We start from the raw sequence: 12809 nt of genomic DNA on the forward strand, positions 1-12809 counted from the left end.
AACAGTTCGTTATCTGCCACATAGAGTTAAGGAGGATTAAATGACACATAGGTACGAGTCATGTAATATAGTAGATTTAGTTCCATAATTGTCTGTTATTTGACGTACTGTTTTCTACCAAAAATGAGGATCAGCTATAACAACATGAGATTAAAGGTTAAGCAGGGCTTATATATCTAAAAAAGTATTATCTTTAGAATTTGTTACATTTCCAAGTATAATATGGTATTTATAAAAACATTGTTGCTAGTGTTGAAAACATTTTTAGACTTAGTGTTATTATCAGAGTTGGTTAGTGAATCCTACAAGGAAGTTACATGTTATTTTTGAGCCTGCTTGAGCTTAAAAAACCAACTCGCTAACTAGGCATAGTTCTGTGTAAATGTTGGATGTTTTCAAAAGCGTAACCTCCCAGAATGATCACTAATGATAAAACTCAGGAGAATGTGGGGCGCCTGGGTGGCACAGCAGTTAAGCTTCTGCCTTCGGCTCAGGGCGTGATCCCGGCGTTATGGGATCGAGTCCCACATCAGGCTCCTCTGCTATGAGCCTGCTTCTTCCTCTCCCACTCCCCCTGCTTGTGTTCCCTCTCCCGCTGGCTGTCTCTCTCTGTCAAATAAATAAATAAATTCTTAAAAAAAAAAACAAAAAAACAAAAAAAACAACTCAGGAGAATGTGCTTACAGATATTCGTAAAGCACACAAAGCCTAGACCAGGACTGTGAAAAATGGTGAGAGACCTGTGACTAGAGAGGAAGTGATTATGTCCTTTGTCTTCCCTATTTCTTTTTTTTCTCCTCTGTTCATTACAGTTGGTGCTTGGCTTTGACAGCAGACTGGGTGCAGGGCAGCGGAAGACTGGGCCCAACATGTGTTTAGCGTAGCTGGTGGTTCTGCTAAGTTGCGTTTTCTCTCCAGAGGCATGTAAATTTATTTGTACTTTTAAGGCATTGCTCAATATTTTATTATTGAGCTGTAATAGATGTAAATAACTCAATAAACCTACACTTTGGAAATGACACTCCTTCTCTAATGGTAAAAGGACTTGATACTGACTGTTGGATCCTATCACATTTCCTTATGCGTAGTAGGTACTCAATAACAATTTGTCAAATGTAAGAGTGAGGTTCTAAGATTTCTGGTATAATTAATTCTCTTAATACATGTTTTGAAGATCAAGCAGCTATGGGGGAAGAAAATATGTGATATGATTTAGAAGTTCTGATATTGGCTGGCAGCAATGGTAGAGTGACAGAAAGCATTTGTTGAATTTGAGAGTAAGAAAACGTGCCTTACAACTGAATTTCTGTCTTGCATTGTAGCTATTTGTGAGAATGTTTTATCTTTTTTCTCTTTTTTTATATTTATTCATTTGAGAGAGAGAGAGACAGAGAGCACAAACAAGGGGAGAGGGAGGAAGGGGGAGAGGGAGAAGCAGACTCCCCGCTGAGCTGGAAGCCCTACATGAGGCTCGATCCCAGGACCTGGAGATCGTGACCTGAGCCGAAGGCAGACACCCAACCATATGAGCCACCCAGGCACCCCTGATGTTTTATCTGTCTTAACAAACTAAGTATCTTTGAGGACCAGAGTTGTTCTGTTCCAGTCTCTGTCCTCCAAGATGGCATCTAGCACAGTGCTTGCTCAGAGCACTACTCAGTATGACAGTGGATTGCCTGTGAACTGTGAATGAAGGGAAGGGATGGCATCTAAAGAGATTTTGGGTCCTCCCTACCCTGCGTTGAAATTTGGGCCAAGCAGAAGTCTTCATTTGTATTACAAAGAACATGAGGTGTATTCAAGATTCTTTACTTTTCAAATCCAGCCATTCTTTACTTCTTTAGCTATACCTGTTAGAGTGTTGCAACATTGTATTTTACTTTAAATCCAGAAATTATCTAAGTAAGAAGACAGAAACAAAACACTGAAGTGCTATTTTCAGTATGTTGCCAGGAGGTCTCTGTAGCCTGACAAGTTTTGAAGAATTATTGATGTCTCCTCCACTGCAGCACCCCTGTGCCTTAGCTTTCCATAATTAGCATTAAACATTGAGTAATAGTAATAGTGGCTGGTGCTCAAGAAAAATGCCTACCATATGCCAAGGCACTGTGTAAACACTTTATGAAACTTAACTGCTGGAAGCCCCATTTTACAGGTGAATAAACAGCTACAGAGAGGTTGGGTGACTTGACTTGCTGAAGGATACTGAACTACTAAATGGCAGTCAGGTTTTGAACTCAGGCAGTGTGATTCAAATGACTCAAACTCTTAGCCCAGTGGTCTGGTGGGCAGAGAGTACATAGGAGAGTTGCCTGGCAGGACTCCCTCTGAACACCTACCCTGCCCAAAATATCTTGCTATGTTTTCTGCCAATTCTTCATTCCATTCTAAGCTCAGAATTCCATCAGAAGTTTCTAATGTTAGAAATTTCTTTAATTAAAATTATTGAAAAATCTCTTTTGGAGAGAGTCAAAATACCAGCAGTGCATGTCTCTGGAAAGTTCTGAGAATAAGAGCTGGAAGTAAGAGGTAAATAATTTTTGAAATTTGTATTTACCCCTCACCTCCTTGTTAGTATGATTGCCTAAGTGGGTGTCCCAAGTTTTTGGATTTCACTGAATTAAGAGCATTGAACTCCCTGACTGTCATTCAAAAATTAAATTACCAACATAAGGTGGACAATTAAAGAAAGTTTCTACTATTAATGATATTAGACAAAACAATGAACTGCTATCACCTAGTATCAATTTCATTTCAGAGAAAGCTAAAAAAAATATGGTTATGATCCTAACATAAAGGAGGGCTCTTTAAATTGGATACACTTAGCTCATCAAGAATCTCATCTTGCCGCTCACTCACAGAGACGTTCCTGTGGACCTACATTTGGAACCCTTACACTGTTCTTCTTTGAAATTTGTCCTTTACCAGGAAGGGGAAATTGTACAACTTCTTTTTCCTTCTTCCTGTATCGGTCCTCTAGTTCTAGGATGCCATGGCTGGTGTAGAAACCCATCTGCCCTTTGTAACCCTGGCTCTGAGGTGGCAGGCCGTTTAAACTGTGAACATGTATTGCAGGAAATGTGGAGCTGGGAGCCATCTTCCCACCTTTCCTTCTTATGTCCCTTTCTCATTGGGAGGGCTTCTCTGCAGTCATTGACTTCATAGGATGGTCACTGTTGCCATGGAAGAGCTCTTTGCATCCTTCTGATTTCTGGAGAATCTTGGTAACGATGCTCCAGTGGCTTCAGGTGTGTGTGTGTGTGTGTGTGTGTGTGTGTGCGCGCACGTGTGTGTATTGATGTCAGAGTATTGCTGTTAAGAAGGCCAAATTTGTGGGGCGCCTGGGTGGCACAGTGGTTAAGCATCTGCCTTTGGCTCAGGGCGTGATCCTGGCGTTATGGGATCGAGCCCTACATCAGGCTCCTCTGCTATGAGCCTGCTTCTTCCTCTCCCACTCCCCCTGCTTGTGTTCCCTCTCTCGCTGGCTGTCTCTATCTCTGTTGAATAAATAAATAAAATCTTTAAAAAAAAAAAGGCCAAATTTGTTCATTTATGTATGTCATGGAGTCTATCATATATCACATGCACACATGCGCAGATTTAAGCTGTCATGCATGCATGACGTATTCTGTACAATTGGGTGAGGTAAAACAATAATAGTAGGATAAGTAAAAAGATGTTAGATTTTAGCTTCAAAGAAGAATTCAAAACATGATTGAAAGGTGGGATGCTTCAGAAAGTATGACCTGCTGTTCCTTGTAGTGGAACACTCGATTTGAATTTTATATATGTGTGTGTAATATATAATATATATTATATGTATATATTTCTAATTCTTTTTTTAAATTGAATAATATACTTCTTTTTCTGTAACTGCTGCCCTCACCTCACCATCAAGTGTTTATCTGGTTAGATGGTCAAACTTAACCCTTCATGCCACCTTACCTTTTATGGACAGATCTGAATTTTGAGCAGTACCTAAAATTTTTTTTAGCACCTAGTTTATTTCTGACTAACATAGTTGGAAGTCTTTAATTACATATGTAGAATATTCTCATTTGCTTCTCCTGTTCTCTTGAGAAATAGAAAAGTTTGAGAAAAAGTATAATATTGGTGTTGACTCCTCAGTAAAACATTCAAGATGGGAAAAACAGATGTCAAATTATTTTTGTCTTTTGTCCTAGAAAAATGGCAGCAGTGAAGTTTTCTATATTTAAACCTGCTTCCATTCAGAAGCTCTTCCTTTCTGCTAAGACGCAATGAAGAGCCTGTGTCCTCGGTGACCTGTTCTGCTTTGCTTTTATTATGCTAGGACTGTCTAAACTCTACTGCTGCAGGAATATTGATATTTGTACAGTCAACGATTCAAAATAAGTACCGTTAGTTAGGTCGGTATTTTAAACTTGAGGCATCCTGAGGGTGATTTTTGTAGACTTTGGGCCCCTTGTTGCAGAGATTGTGTTCAGTGGAGTGTTGTACGCCAGCTCCCCTCTGCCTACCCCAACTCAACAAGATTCCTACAAGGTTTACCCGAGCTAGACTGTCTGTGGGAAATGAGTTGAACACCAAGTTGTAGGTTTTAACTGTGTTGTTTAGAGGAGAGTTGGGGAGGAGGGAGTTGTTTGGTTGATTTTTTTTTTTTAATTGAATGGTAGTCCAGGAATCATTTTATTAGAGTGGTGTGTGTTTGTGTGTTTATGTGTGCGTGTTTGTGCGTGTGCACACCTGTGTCCAGCTGATTGACCTTCTGATTGTTGCTCTTATCAGATGTTTAAATGTTAACTTAAAATGTTGTCATTCACCACCTGCTCGCTTAATCATGGAGAGCAAAAACCAGGCTAGAGTTGAATTTACTGCAAATAATTTTCTAGTGCGTTAATCTGTACATGTGAAATTAAAATTTGACTACACAATTTTTTACTCTGAGAAATTAAAGTAAGACAGTGACTTTGAAATGAAGATATATTTTGTTTTTGCTGCCTAGGAGATGTGAATTGTGGGAAGCGGTAAACTTGGTGGTAATGCATTGTTCTGAAGGGGAAATACTTTTACTGACTCTTGAAAACAGGCATCGTGGACTGATTTAGACACTTGACATTTTTCTCATTTGTGCACAAGATGAGTTTTTAGTTACAACTAAATTGTTGATTTTTCTAATGAGAAATTTTAATCTTCACAAATGAAACTTAATTGCTCGATGAATTTTTTCCCCCTTAGTATATGACAACGAACGTAGAGTACAATATGTATTCTAAGTTGTTCGACATAACACTGCTCGTTTAGTAATCATAAAAGTTGCCTTGTGATGTCTGTTGTTGCTATAGATTTAACTCTCGCATTTTCTTCAGTAAGAGGGAAACTCATTGCGAGTGAGGATAGGCTGCAAGACTTCATGTCTCTCTTAGAATTTATGAAGTACTTTTCTGCCTTCTTCAGCTCATCTCCCCTGAAATGTAACTGCTCTCAAGACTGCCTGACACCAGCTTAAAGTAGAGGAGTCTTGGGAAAAGGGTGTGTTTTGTTGAACCTAGATGTCTGTCTTGTAATTGTCATGGTTCATTCAGGAGGGAATGACTTTATAACTACTTTTGTCTCAAATTTAGCAACTGTTCAAAAACTCTCTCTCTTTTTTAAAGATATGAGTGATGCCTTCTTCAGTAGAAAACACCCGAGGAAATTTTAGACAAACAGAGTAGCTTGAATTTGTACCTTTTACTTTCAGAATTCCTTATGCATGTGTCTTGTGAAGATATAAAGCTGAAAAACCAAGCTGGAGAAATATTTCCAGGCTGTGTCAAAGATGACCAGTAATATCATTTTCTTGGATTTTGATATGTAAATTTGAAGGAAATTACCACTCTGGGAGATTGTTTCCTTTCAGGTATAAATTAGTAAGCTCAGAAACAGTCTTCATTGGATTTAAAGTTGAAATTGCTGTTAAGAACATATTTAAGAATTTTACTGAAAATCATATACTCCACTATGGATTTTTTTCCTGAAGTGTGTGATGGTGTAACTCTGGGATATGAAGGACTTGGGTGGCACAATACACCTCAGCGGTGTTGTGATTTGACATTGTTGTTTTAAATGCTCTGTTGGTTTACTATGACACGTGGGATGGGGAAGCTGCCTTAAAATAAGATTGTTCCCTACCAGGGATGCTTAGAATTAAGTGATTTTAATAGGTGTTCTGATGGATTTGTCTCCCTTCCCCTACCCCCTTTTCATTACGGGCACGGGAAAAAGAACTTGAATTTTCTCAGATGATCTTAAGGAGTGCTTTAAAACACTCAAAACTCTTAAGTGTGTGGCTGATGGACATGGACTGATGGTTCCGTCTGCCACCTTGTGGTCCTTTACAGAATTGTCTCAGACTCTACAGGTAGGTATTTCCCACAGCTCTGAAAACCAAGTTAGGAAATATGTTTTCTCCCTTTTCTTCGTTCACTGCTATTCTCAGGAGAATTCTCCTTAAGGTCTTGTGTACCAGCACCCCCGCTGGAAGGTTTCCCTTTCCTTTCTTAGCATCTAGTGCATCCACAGTCTGCTGATAGATTAGAAAAAGGTATAAAAGAGAACAGCGTAACTTTGTTCAAAGTGCTGATTCTCTAGTTGAGGAGATAAAATGCAAATGCTTGAAAGTCAGATGGCCACACAGAATACACGTGAAGGGCCACATGTGAGTGGCACAAGCAGTAGGATATTTAGTGGCTCAAAGAGGAAGCCCGCACTGCCTGTGCAAAATGGGGTCTGGGAAACATGCCTTTCACTAGGGTGAGAGGGACTTTGTTAGACTGGACCCAAAGATTGTTGGTCATTTGTATGAAAAGGGTGCAAGAGATTGTTGGTGTTTGGGCTTTATCCAGAAGCCCTCCTGGGGGGCTTTGGAAGCAGGAGGTTTGAATGGGATGTGCATGAAACGGTACACAGGTGGATGCTCTGAGGCTAATAGGCATCTTCTGCCCCCCCAAATGTGGTACAAAAATTGGGATTTATAAAGCAGACAACTTAAGGGACCCTTTAAAATTTTATAAATAATTCATTTGACTTTATTTTTTTAAGATAGAGATACATATGAAAAGGATGCATTAATTTGTAAAAATTCTGATGTATATGATTTCAGGAATATTTTAAATTTTATATTCTTAGCATTACTATGTGCTTGTATTCCAGTCTCATGAGTAATAAAATCAGCTGCTAGTTTCCAAGGGTCTGTATGTGCAAAGTGTTGTTTTGAAATTATATATCATGTTAGTCATACAGCTTAGCCAAGTAGATATTATTTACTTTGTTTTGCAAATATAGTCTCTGTAAGACACCCAGAGTCACATGTCTTGGCAGTGATGGGGATGAGGATGTGAACTCTGCCCCATTTGACACCCAAACCTGCGTTCTTTCCAATATTCTTCTTGGGATAATTGTTTTATGTGTTTTAGTGTATGAAAATGGAGAATCTTCCAAATAAAACTTTTCAGCTTTACCGCCCTATCAGCAGACACAGAGAAACTTTCAGGCTTCTCACCCTTCTGCCCACTTCCCCATTTGGCTATGCACTTGAGTTTGAGCCTTGAATATTCTAGCTTTTACCCTCCTTACTAATAATGTTCAAGACATAGCTCTCTAATTCCTGGTGATCTTTGGCCTACAAGGATAAATTAACCTTTTTGTCTTTGCAAGGGAGAATAAATTGGCATCCGTATAGTTTCTGGTGCTGAGACTGATGCCACTTAAACAAGGTACTCCTTTCTCTTTCTCCTTATGTTTAATTCTGTAGGCATTTACCCCTTGGGTCTCCGTAGGCCTCCTAATTGTAGCATAATCTTGGCCTTCGTTTCTTTGATGATTGAGATAAAGTCTTTTTAAAGGAATCAACCTTCCCTTTTTTTTTTTTTTTAATTTATCTTATAACTGGAGAGATACCCTTTGGCCACCTTACTGATTATGGTTTAAATACATAGCTTCATGGGTAATCTGACTGGCTCAGACTATGGAGCTTGTGACTCTTGATCTCCAGGTTGTGAGTTTGAGCCCCACGTTGGGTATAGAGATTACTTAAACATAAAATCTTAAAAAAAAATACATAGCTTCATATATAAAACTCCTTTTAAAGGAGAAAGACGCATATATTTTTTCTCATAGTGCAGTGCAAAATACCGCCTCCCCTATTGTTTACAAAGAGTCTCTAGAAGAAAGGAGGAAGAAGCACACAACACTAATTGTGGGAAAAGAGTTAGAGGTATCTTACTTCTCTTTTCTCAGATCTCCAAAGATTGTATTAAAATATACTGTAAGTTGTTGGTGAATCCCCGATGCTGGTGAACAAATGAAATTAAAAGCGAGTTTTAAATGCATTATAGATTTGCTATGAGGCCAATGATATTTCGAATGAATCTCTAAGGAGAAATTAGAGCAAGAGCCCAAGATGCAGAAAACTTTCCCCCTGACTTCTTTACTATTAGAGCTGTGCTGTGTTCATAGACTCTGAGCAGGAGGGTTGGTTAGGTTGTGAACAATTAGAGAATGCTTTTGGGTTTTGATATGTGGTTTATGTTTGGGGGAAAAGTTTGTTTGCTTTTCTTTTCATGGAAAGCTGCATTCCAATCGGCCTGTCAGTATTCTTGTCTACTGGGCTGCAGTGTTTTTACAGTCACTCAGTCTCCTTTCAAATAGCATCTATTTTTGAAAAAAGGATGTCCTTCCTGGGGTAGAAGGAAAAGCTTATTGTTCCCAAAAATGCTGCTTCCTGGTTAGAGCAACGTGTTCCTGTTTGTCTTCAAGACCAGAAAAATTTGGGGGGAAAATGGCTTACATTTTTTAAGGATCCTTTAGAATAGCAACGGTCACGTGGATTGTATTTGTCTTGGGAGATGCAGTTGGGGAATTCTCAGTTTGCATGTCATAGTTTCTTGACAGAAATGTCAGGTGGGAAATTTCAGGTGAATTAATGCTCCAGCATTTGTTTTCCTGGAATCAAGTTTGTTGAAATGTAACTTCAGTCTGTGAATGTCTCTTGTTTGTATAGAAAAAGAAATTTATAGGGGCGCCTGGGTGGCTCAGTCGTGAAGCGTCTGCCTTTGGCTTGGGGCGTGATCCCGGCATTGCGGGATCGAGCCCCGCATCAGGCTCCTCCGCTGTGGGCCTGCTTCTTCCTCTCCCACTCCCCCTGCTTGTGTTCCCTCTCTCGCAGGCTGTCTCTCTCTCTGTCAAATAAATAAATAAAATCTTAAAAAAAAAAAAGAAAAGAAAAAAATTTATAATCCAAGAATCTAACTCCCCGAAGGTCACGCATTTCCTTGTTTATCTGAGGAGAAAGCCCTTGCTCTGTGATGCAGGGAGCATATCTGCTTTTCACTGAGGTTGGCAGATTTCAGGCTGGTTTGAGGAGCTAATCTTCCTCAGCACCTCATCCTTTTGCCTTTTTGTATCTTTTCTGGGTAAAGGCAATTCCATGACGATTTATAGATTATTTTAATAAAGACCAACTATTAAGGGGAAAACGAGGGGTGAAGGCTTACAGGTGAAAAGTGAAGGCTGAGCAGTTAGGGGTGACCTCTAAGGACAAGGAAGGAGGGGTGGAAGTGGGTTCCTGGGCAGAGTTGGGTTGCTTCACCTGGCCTCTCATGCCCCCCCCCCATCTCTTCCCTTACTCTGCTGATATTTTTCATTTCTCTTGGTTGTGCTGCCTGAAATCTTGTACATTTGCAGATTTGTTTGGACTATGGAAATGCAAACGGAAGCAGACAGCTCCCCATGGAAGATTCAAGGGCCCCCACTGATCACTCACCGCTGCATTTGTGTTCAGATTTAATTTTAATTTTTAGACCAGGGCATTGGTGCCTCAGAATGAGGTTTGGGGTAATATAAGATCACTGGACAGCTGGGGAGAGGGTAGAAAAAAATGCATAGGAAGATTCAAAATGCCATACTTGCCTATTTCAAAATATTGCTTGGTCCGTTTTACTCCTAGGAAAGGATAAGAAAGCTTGCCTTCCTTTTTGCCTTTCAGTGTTATTTACCTTACTTGAAATCCCTAATCATCGCTAAACCTAATATTTGGCCGCTAGGCTCTTTATTGAAGAGCTTAGCCAGAGTCCTTATTCCTTTAGCTTCCATTTCTTCTGCTTATCTCTAGTCAATGTTCTTTCATTCCGCCGAGTCAGGAGGAGAGATTTCCTGATGCCTTTTCCAAAGCTTTTCTGCTTTTCCTACCTGCCCAAATCTGTGAGGGTTGTGTTCATGTTGGATAGTGAAACATTACACTTGCCTGTTGCTGCCATCTAGACATCATTTCTTACTATTCCTTCCGTTAGTTACAACTAAGAGATCTCTAGTTTAGATAGAATGTATCTGTAAAGTCATCTAATTCAAGCTAGATAATATTGCCTTCCATTTAACAGCTTCATTTAGAATAATGATGTCTGCTCCTTGAGTTTATAAGCTCTTTATGGCATAAACCACTTAAAGTAAGTTTCTTTTGAGATGACTTATTCTAAGAGTAATAGAAGAAACTTTGGACATAATCATTGAATTCATTTCAAGAGTTGAATTCAATTCAAGAAGTTTATGGTCTAGTTAGATATGTGAAGTACATGAAACAGTTGCATAGGATTCCCTGATTGTGTATTGCTTGAGTGACACGTGTTTAAACTTATTCCCCAGAAAACATCATGATTATGTGAGCTGCAGATGTCTTATTTATGCAGTGACATACATACGGATTTGGTCATGCAGTGGTGATGTAATGCAGTCCCTTTCCTTCACACTCAGAGTTTTATAATGCAGCTCCGTGACAGCTTTCTGACCTATTTACTTACGTTGGTGACTTGTAGGGGAGAATACACCATTGTTCTCTATATTTTTTTAAACTAATAAACAATCTTATTTAATTTGCAAGTTACAATTATACATATTGTCTTAAGATAAATAACGTAGTTATTGTCCTTAAATATATTTTATATAATCCTATAGGCTATTCAGTCATGCTCAAAGTTCTTGCATCAGTACTGACACATATACTAGGTGTGATGTAACTTAGGAAGGTGACCTCTGCACAACTATGAAACTCTACAATGTTATAAGGCAGCAGATTAATAAAGTGCCATTTCGTTAAGGGATATGCTCTTTTACTTTGATTTTGCTGGGTTTGTTTGACCAAGACAGTTATTTTTAAGACCTATTGTCTTTTAAGGCTTACGGGTGTTTTTTTCCCCTCCATTCTATTTCTAAGCTTCCAAATTCTTGCTTCTATCATGTTTTTTTTTTTTTTTTAGACTTCTCCCTTCTCTAGCTTTAAAAAATTTTTATTTCTTTCTACTGCTTTCCCAGTGTACCTTTTTTTATCATTGTAAATTTATTTGCTTGATGAGTATTAAATGAATGTGAATAGTCTTTTCTGTTTGCTTACATAAGAGTGTTTTAGGCCTTGGGCAGGTTTTAACCCAAGGTTGATAGGTAATTCAGTGAAAAATAAATAAGACTTTAGTATTAAATTCAGAGTATAAACTCTTCAGAAATGGGGGGCAGTCTTTCCATACTATTTTATGACTGCAAGTGGCACACATACTTATAATATCTAAAATAGAATGTGAACTTTAGGATTGTCCAGAAAAGCTTTAATGATAGCTATTAAAGAAAACTCATTAATTATAGGACATTTTATTGATTTTCCCTACATGCAAATAGAATATTATGATTGGAGTCTGATTGCTTCTAAAGAAGGAATTTATTAGCTTTAGGAATGCAAACTTTGTTAACTAGATGGTGGGAAAGGTTTTGTTTCAGCTTTCTTATTTGTATTGAATTTATAGGGTCCAGTTTTAGATTTCAGTCTTTAAATAGCTTTTAAGAGACTTGTGGGAAATAACAAGGACCATGGATGGATAAGTTAAAGACCATCAGTTTATCTGAAAGTTGATCACCAGAGGGTGGCACTTTAAATTTCTAATATTGATAAATTTTAAATTGGGACAATTTAAAGTTGTAAGTAAGGTTTTTTCCCCCTTTTCACATCACAGTACTGTTTAAGGACTACACTGAAATGTTTAAGGCTGAAAACCTCCTCAGTATCCTCTTAAGGTGTCAAATTTCTTATCTAGTTGTTACCACTATCCCTTATATGTGCCCTTAATATATGAAATTTAATTGCACATATAGTTTGAATTGTTTAGAAAGGTTCCTAAAGCTACAGAATTTTTCTCTTAATTAAAAGAAAGGATTAAAGGATGCCTGGGTGGCTCGTCAGTTAAGTGTCTTCGGCTCATGTCATGATTCCAGGGTCCTGAGATTGAGCCCTGCGTCGGGCTCCCTGTTCAGTAGGGAGTCTGCTTCTCCCTCTGCCTGCCCCTCCCCCTGCTTGTGCTCTGTCTCTCTCCGACAAATAATTAAGTAAAATCTTAAAAAGAGAGGATTAAGTTGAACCCAAGTAGTATAAGAGTTGTGTCCTGAAAAGTATAAAACATTGTTGAAAGAAATTAAGGAAGACCTGAGTAAATGGCAAAACATCCCCTGTCGTGGATTAGAAGACTACATGTTGTTAACATGGCAGTGTTACCTGAATTGATCTATCCACTCAATGCAGTCCTTACTATAGTTTCAGCTGGCTTTTTTTTTTTTTTTTGGAATGCCCCACCTACGCCCTCTTCCTATTGCTCTTCCTCTGGGGTGAAGAGGGTGCGGTGGGTATCAGAGCCCAGAAGGCAGCAGAGGGTCATGCACATGGCCTCTGCTGGGTTCTATGCCACGGCCCAGTGCCAGTGTGGTCTCCTGAAAAAAAAAAAAACAAAAATTATAGAATGTGGATTATCTCTCAA

At 38.8% G+C, this 12809-nt stretch overlaps 1 protein-coding gene across 2 annotated transcripts in view; it reads left to right on the forward strand.

Annotated features, from left to right (window-relative positions):
- RAPGEF2 (Rap guanine nucleotide exchange factor 2) overlaps positions 1-12809 on the forward strand; it is a 229864-nt gene that overhangs the window by 56429 nt on the left and 160626 nt on the right. The gene's annotated exons all lie outside the window — the stretch shown is intronic.

This window comes from Ursus maritimus, unplaced genomic scaffold, assembly GCF_017311325.1.
Source record: "Ursus maritimus isolate PB19 unplaced genomic scaffold, ASM1731132v1 scaffold_11, whole genome shotgun sequence".
Lineage (NCBI taxonomy): Eukaryota > Metazoa > Chordata > Mammalia > Carnivora > Ursidae > Ursus > Ursus maritimus.